This window comes from Sceloporus occidentalis, unplaced genomic scaffold, assembly GCF_023333645.1.
Source record: "Sceloporus occidentalis isolate IW3139 unplaced genomic scaffold, rSceOcc1.0.p SCAF_27, whole genome shotgun sequence".
Lineage (NCBI taxonomy): Eukaryota > Metazoa > Chordata > Lepidosauria > Squamata > Phrynosomatidae > Sceloporus > Sceloporus occidentalis.
The window spans coordinates 8,117,617-8,124,992 of NW_028317007.1; the positions used below are offsets into that span (position 1 = coordinate 8,117,617).

The 7,376-nt window shown below is 40.1% G+C and overlaps 1 pseudogene; it reads right to left on the reverse strand.

The window, feature by feature from the left end:
- Positions 1-4,258: 4,258 nt before the first annotated feature.
- LOC149299894 (small nucleolar RNA SNORA35) lies at positions 4,259-4,383 on the reverse strand (annotated as a pseudogene).
- Between the last annotated feature and the right edge of the window lie 2,993 nt (positions 4,384-7,376).

A 7,376-nucleotide genomic window follows, 5' to 3' on the forward strand; every position in this document is an offset into this window, starting at 1 on the left:
GCCTCACCTGATCATGATCTGTTCCCATGTCTTACTTACTCTCTGTGTCCAGAAGTCCTTCATTAACATGGTGACCAGGCCCGGATTGGACATCGTAAAACTGGAATATAGAAAATATGTGTGGCCCTGTGTGTCCAGCAGGCACCCGAACCTAACATGATTTTTTTGGGCCACTGGCCTTAAACTGACCTTAAAAGGTTGTTTCCCCTACATGATTATGTACATAATCTACATGTATATATTTGTACTATTCACACGTCCTAGTGTTTTAGTATAAAACATGCATGTACACGTTCCTGTATTTGTCACTAAAGCTGTTGTAACCTAATTAAGATGCTGAGTATGCTAGTCCTCAGTCATCAGCTGCTTTTATCTTGTAACTCTTTTAATGCTCACTCATGTTCATTTATCATCTGGCTGTGCTTGACAACAGGTATAGTCTAAAAGGGGCAATGGGGTTTATTCATTAATAGGGAGATTGCAGGAGAGTTGTAGTTTCAATTTAATATGGAAGGCAAACAAAGGCGACTGAGCTGGCCCTGTATAATGCTTAATTTAATGTGTGAGGAGGCTGGAGAAATCTCACCGACGTAACCATGTATTATAGAGGACCAACCAAGCTCTTCTTGGAGCAGAAGCTCAATGGCATTGGACCTTCATTGACCTTCTATAGCAAAGCTGAAACCAAAACTCAGGTAGTGCCTAGTAAGCTAAAACTGCAGCCAGGCACTACACTATAGTTATATAGCACCACATAGCACCATTAAAACAATGTTAAAACTGACACTATACAAATGAATAATAACATTAACACACATCAAGACATACTGACACATTAAACAATCTACTAGAAAGAATAAAAAGAACACCCTAATTTCCGTACACACACACGTTGTTTAGTAGTTCCGTGTAGGTTTTGTATGCATGGTTAAAGGTTATGAGTTTTGTCTTCACTAAGCTCTTTGAAAAGTCCTGGGAACCCGTGTAGCATACATCACTGGTTCAAAGATATGTTGATTGCTCAGAACAAGGATTAATACCCATGATTGCCTGACATCAATGGTTTCCATATTAATGCTAGAATTTGGACTTTGTGAATATCAGATATCACCACCTTGTGCTGGGAAACACAGAAAATCTACTTATTAGGAAACATGCTATTAAAGGGATGATAAATAAAAAAAATTGTGACATTAAATTTATATTTAGCAACTGCCTATGTTTTGCATTTTTTTGATGTAACCATGTAAACATTTTAAAGAGACTGGTTATTAATTAGCATAGATCAGATTTGCACTGTTACATATCCATCACACATTTGCTTTCTTTCTCGATAACTACTATACTGTTTATAAACTGTTGTATAATTGTAGGCTTGTTTCAGCAGGACCCTCCTCGCCTTTTGTTTCTGTAGATTCAAATTACGATGGTGCTATATAAATCAATAATAAATACCAATGGGCATAATAGCATTCACAGCAGATACAGCCGTAACAAGAACCCCGGTGTGTGCGTCTCTGAAACACTTTTCTCTCGTCTCAAATGGGAGTAAAGGGGTGAAAAAGTTAACACCAACCTGATTACCGCATAGGGCTACAGCATCTCCTAAAATCTAAGCACCCTTTAATGTTTCTAGGGCCAACCACAAAAATCTTCTATAACCTCAAAGATGGAAATGTGTAGGTAGGCATCCTTAGATTTGACTAAAGACATCTCACCTTTTTGTTTCAATGGATGATTTGCTTCTTGTATTCAATGCATTCCGAGTTTTCTACTTACATTCAAATAACTTCCTACTTACGTAGAAATATGCTTTTAATGAAAAGATTAGATCTAAATGACTTACATACTGTCATTAAAAAATTCTGAGAACACTTATGGGTCTTTATTTAGACCTACAGTAGGCTTGTGCACTAACCAGTAGAAGTATATAGGTGGGAGACATCAGTAGATTGACCCTATAGCAGAGAGTTGATGCTTTTCCCGAGCAGCTTTTAAAGAAGAGATGGTGGTGCAGTAATGCTGGTTGTTAATTAGCAGGACATACTATACAGAAATAGAAAGTAATAAACTTACAAGAAGAAACACCAGATAATGAAACACATTATCTGTGCTTTATTGCCAGTTGATGACACAAAAAAGACAACGGAAGAAAATTTTGGGATATCGTATAATCATTTATTTTTCAGATTTCTTTATTTTTTTTTTACATAAAAATAGTCTTGCAATGTTTTTTTGTTTTGTTGTTGAGTTTGTTTTTTTCTGTGTAATTTTTTTTATTTTTCTTTTTAACTAGAATAAGTTTCTCTACAATCTAGTAACAAAAGCCATTAAGATGTAGTTTTGTTTTTTTAAAAGTCGTACAAACAAAACATTTTCATATTAAGTTCAGTTATTGTGATAGGTACAATTCTTGGAAACAATTTGGTTAATGCGAGAAATGAGCCGTCATAAATCAGCACTGTGTGTTTCTGAAGGGTCACGCTTTGAATCACGCTAAAATATCACGTGACACCACTTCTCAGACATGAATGAACAAACTAAAAATAAAACATTCTTCTTGACCGTTGCAGTATTACAACAGTGCAATATATTTAATGCAATTTTGTTCTTTCATGTATTGATATCTCTTTATGCATCAGTTATAAAAATTATGTAAATCATGTATATTGTATATACTGCATTTACATCAGCTGCAGTAGGTAAGGTGCAATATTTATATTTTAATTATATATAAATATGTATATACATTACTTGATTTCATTGTTTTACAATAAATATGTGCTTTAAAACAGAAAATTCTTACTAGGGAATTTATTTTCTGAAGTGAAAAGGATAAAGAAAAAAAAGGCCTGGGGATATTATAGAAAAATCATTGTCAGCTATACTCTAATTTATTGGCTTTGTGTGCATTATTTAAAGCACACATTTTCATTTTTTTGTTCCTAGAACCTGTCAAGTTATACATTATGCATTTTGCAGTTGATGCTGTGTTATTAAAGTATTAGAAAAGCAAAATATATTTAATAGTTTAACCCCTTAAGGACCGGGCTCATTTTTCGTTTTCTACCCTGTGGGACCGAGGCTGTTTTAATACTTTTGTGGTGCTTGTGTTCAGCTTTAATTTTCTCCTCACCCATTTAGTGTACCCACATAAGTTATATATTGTTTTTTTCAGGACAAGATGGGCTTTCTTCAGATACCATTATTTTGATCGTATCATCTTATTTACTATAAAAAAAATAAAAAAAACATGGTGAAAAATTGAAAAAAAACACATTTTATGACTTTTATTTGAAAAATCTTTTACTCACCTAAAAAAGCAAGTAAAAAAACTAGCTAAATAGATTCTACTACTTGTCCTGAGTTTAGAAATACCCAATGTTTTTATGTTTTTTTGCTGTTTTTTGTAAGTTATAGGGCAATAAGTACAAGCAGCGTTTTATGATTTCCAAATCTTTTTTAACAAATCTGGTCAGTCTGCCTCCATCTCCTCTTTGGAACATCTTTGAAGCCGGTTAACTCAATTTAACCCATTCAAACCATATATTTTTGAAAACTAGACAACCCAGGGTATTCCAAATGCTGTTATTTTAACCCTTTCCATGCACCAATTATACAACTACACTTTGTCAAACTTTGTAATAGTAATTCTTTTTAATTTTTTTTTCACACAAATTGTAATTTAGTTATAAATATGCAGGTCCTGGTATATGCCATTGTCAAACAACCCCCCAATATGTGTTCAGCAACATCTCCCGAGTACAGCGATACCCCACATGCATGGGTTTGTCAGATTGTTTGGCTGGTAAAAGGCTACTTTTGGGGCATGCGTAATTCAAGTTTTCAACACAGACTTTTACCATCTGGTCATTCTGCCTCCATCTCCTCTTTGGAATATCTTTGAAGCCAGTTAACTCAATTTAACCCCGTCAAACCATATATTTTTAAAAACTAGACACCCCAGGGTATTCCAAATGCTGTTATTTTAACCATTTCCATGCACCAATTATACAACCACACTTTGGCAAACTTTGTAATAGTAATTTTTTTTTTTTTTCACACAAATTGTACTTTAGTTATAAATATACAGGTTCTGGTATATGTCACTGGCAAACAACACCCCAATGTGTGTTCAGCAACATCTCCTGAGTACAGCGATACCCCACATGCATGGGTTTGGCAGGTTGTGTGGGGGCTAAACTGTAACATTTGAGACATGCGTAATTCACTGTTTACAACATCCGGTCAAAACTTGGTTTGTACCCAACTTTCAGATGGGGCAGAAGAAAGCCTGGCCTTTCTCCAAGAAGGGATTTGATCTAGCACCTTAAGCGGTCCCTCATGCCATGGGAAAGACACAGAGGTCACTTGTCAGTGCAAATTAGTGCAAAAAAATGGCGCAGCAAAAAACATCTAAATAGCAGTAAATGGGGAAAAAATACAAATGTAGAGCAGGAAAAAAAAATTAAAAATGGGCAGCCGTGTGGTACAGCTTGAAGCAGTTACCAAGGCAGAGTGCAGGTTCTCCAGGGCAATCTGGACAGTAGAATGGGGTGTCCTTTCTTTGCCCCCTGCTGTAGCATACCCTGCATCTCTTTTGGGGATTCTGCTTCTTCTCTGTAGGAGGAATTTTAAAAATAAAATGGGTAGCCCCAATTCTGCTTGACTCCATCACCGCCCGGGGACCAGGTGCATCTTGGTACAAGATATCCGAAATTACTCGAAGCTGAAATTGCAAAAAAGTCATTCCGGGATTTGCTTTTTCATGCAACAAAAAAGCATTGTAGGTTGCAATTTGCATTAGATAAATTGCAACCTTCTTGTACCAGGCCTTTGTCTTCCTCAAAATGAGGTAGGGCTGTAGGAGTTGATCTGACAGATCAACTCCACCCATGTGCTTGTTATAGGCCCTGATGCACACTGGCTTTCTAGTGACCCCAGCTCTGCCACGGACAGAAACCTCCACGGTTCTCTCATCGTGGATGGTGCTCAGCATGCACACCTCTTTTCTGTCCCTGAACTTCAATGCCAAAAGCTCCTCTTGGCGTAGAGCTGAGGTCTCCCCCTTTCCTAGCCGGGTGCGTGCCAGGTGTTGTGGGAAACCCAAGCGGTTCTTTCTAATAGTACCGCAAGCTACCGTATCGAAACAATACAGCAACTTGAACAAAGGGACGCTTGTATAAAAGTTGTCAACATACAAGTGGTAGCCTTTGTTCATAAGTGGGAATATTAGGTCCCACACAATCTTGGCACTGGTGCCTAGATGTTCTGGGCAACCTGGAGGGTCAAGGTGGCTATCCCTACCCTCGTATACCCGGAAGGCCTGAGTATACCCAGTGCCGCTCTCGCAGAGCTTATACAATTTTATGCCATACCTGGAGCGCTTGGAAGGAATATACTGCTTGAATCCCAACCTTCCTTTATACTTCATCAGGGACTCATCCACGCAGATATCCCTTCCAGGTGTATAAGCCTCTGCAAACTTGGCAGCGAGATGGGTAATCAGGGGGCGGATTTTATACAGCCTATCAAACTGGGGGTCCTCCTTAGGGGGGCACAGGCTGTTGTCGCTAAAATGCATGAAATGAAGAATCATTTCATACCTTCTCCTACCCATGGACTGGGTGTAAATTGGGGTACTAAAGATGGGGCTAGTGCTCCAGTAGGAGCGGATGGAGGGTTTTTTTATAATTCCCATTAGCATAGTTAATGCCCAGAATTTAAAAAATTCTGGGACGTCTATGGGAGTCCATGGCTGCTTTGAAAAATAGGAGTCAGGGCTAGCAGCACGGCACTGCTGGGCATAGATGTTGGATTGGGAGACAATGTCTCCCAAGACATCTTCTCCCAAAAAAATCTGCACAAACTGCAATGGGGTAAATCCTGTAACATCAATACTGATGCCAGGAATTGCAGTAAAAGGAGGGATAGCTGGTGTATACCTATTAGGCACTACCCACTCCTCGGGTGCAATGCCACTACTTGTGGCAGCGGACCCAGCAGCCACAGATACATCACTAGATGTATCTGTGAACTGACCAAAATCAAAATCTGACGCTGTGTCAGTGGCCTCAGAATCTGAGGCCAAAAATGCATACGCTTCCTCAGCAGTATAAACACGCTGCATTATAAAATAAATTAACCCCTAGCCAAAAAGACACAACAAAAAAAAATCAGTAAAATAAAAGGCGCTGCTGCTATGGGATCAATCCCTAAGGACTGATCTACAGCAAAGGAGGGGTTAATGCAGAGCCGGCCTTAGGCGTTGTGGCGCCCTGTGCGGACTACTCCTCTGGCGCCCCCCCTCACTACCCCCCCCTCTCTGCCCCTTCAAACTACCCCCCCCATGCCCCTTCAAACTACCGCCCCTCAAACTACCCCTCCCCTCTGCCCCTTCAAACTACCCCCCCGTCCATTCAAACTACACCCCCCCGTCCCTTCAAACTACACCCCCCCGTCCCTTCAAACTACACCCCCCTCTGCCCCTTCAAACTACACCCCCCTCTGCCCCTTCAAACTACACCCCCCCTCTACCCCTTCAAACTACACCCCCCCCTCTGCCCCTTCAAACTACACCCCCCCCACTTACCTTGTTGCCGGAGTCCTGCGGTGAGAGCGGGAGGCATCCGTCTTCTTGCTCTGCCGCGGTGCCGGCATTTCATGTTGAGAGCCGGAATAGTCCGGCGCTCAACATGAGATGCCGGCACAGCGACGGAGTCACGGAGAGTAAGGGGCGCCGAGCGGTTGCCGAGAACTTCACGAGCAACCGCTCGGCGCCCCTGACCGGGACTTAGATTTAAACATCGGGTTTTTTTTAAAACTTTATTTAACATGAATGATGTTAAATAAAGTTTTAAAAAAACACACAAAAAAAAAAACAGATGCTTTAATCTAAGTCCCGGTCAGGCGCCCCTGCAACCATGGCGCCCTGTGCGGTCGCACAGGTCGCACACCCCTAAGGCCGGCCCTGGGTTAATGGTACCTAAAAATAATATGAAATAATATAAAATATAAAGTATAAAAAAAATGTGGAAAAAATAAAAGTGCACAAACAGCAAAAAAGTGCTGATGTGCAATATCACTGCCTATGCAGTGATCAACAGTAAGGAAGGGGTTAAAAAAAAAGAGAGGGGCTCTTATAAGAGCCTTTTGTGTAAATTTTTATTTTTGATAAATTTTTATCACAGTGTACCTGCTTTTTCCTCAAGATCTGTCTCTGTCCCTCACTAAAAGCAAGTGATGGAGGGAGGCAGATCTTTACCGGTCAAAGGCAAATGTTTATAAACATTGCCTTTGACCGAGCAAATCAAGATCACTCTCCTGAGTGATCTTTAGGCTTGGGGTGTCAATCACTGGATGCTGATGGCATCCAG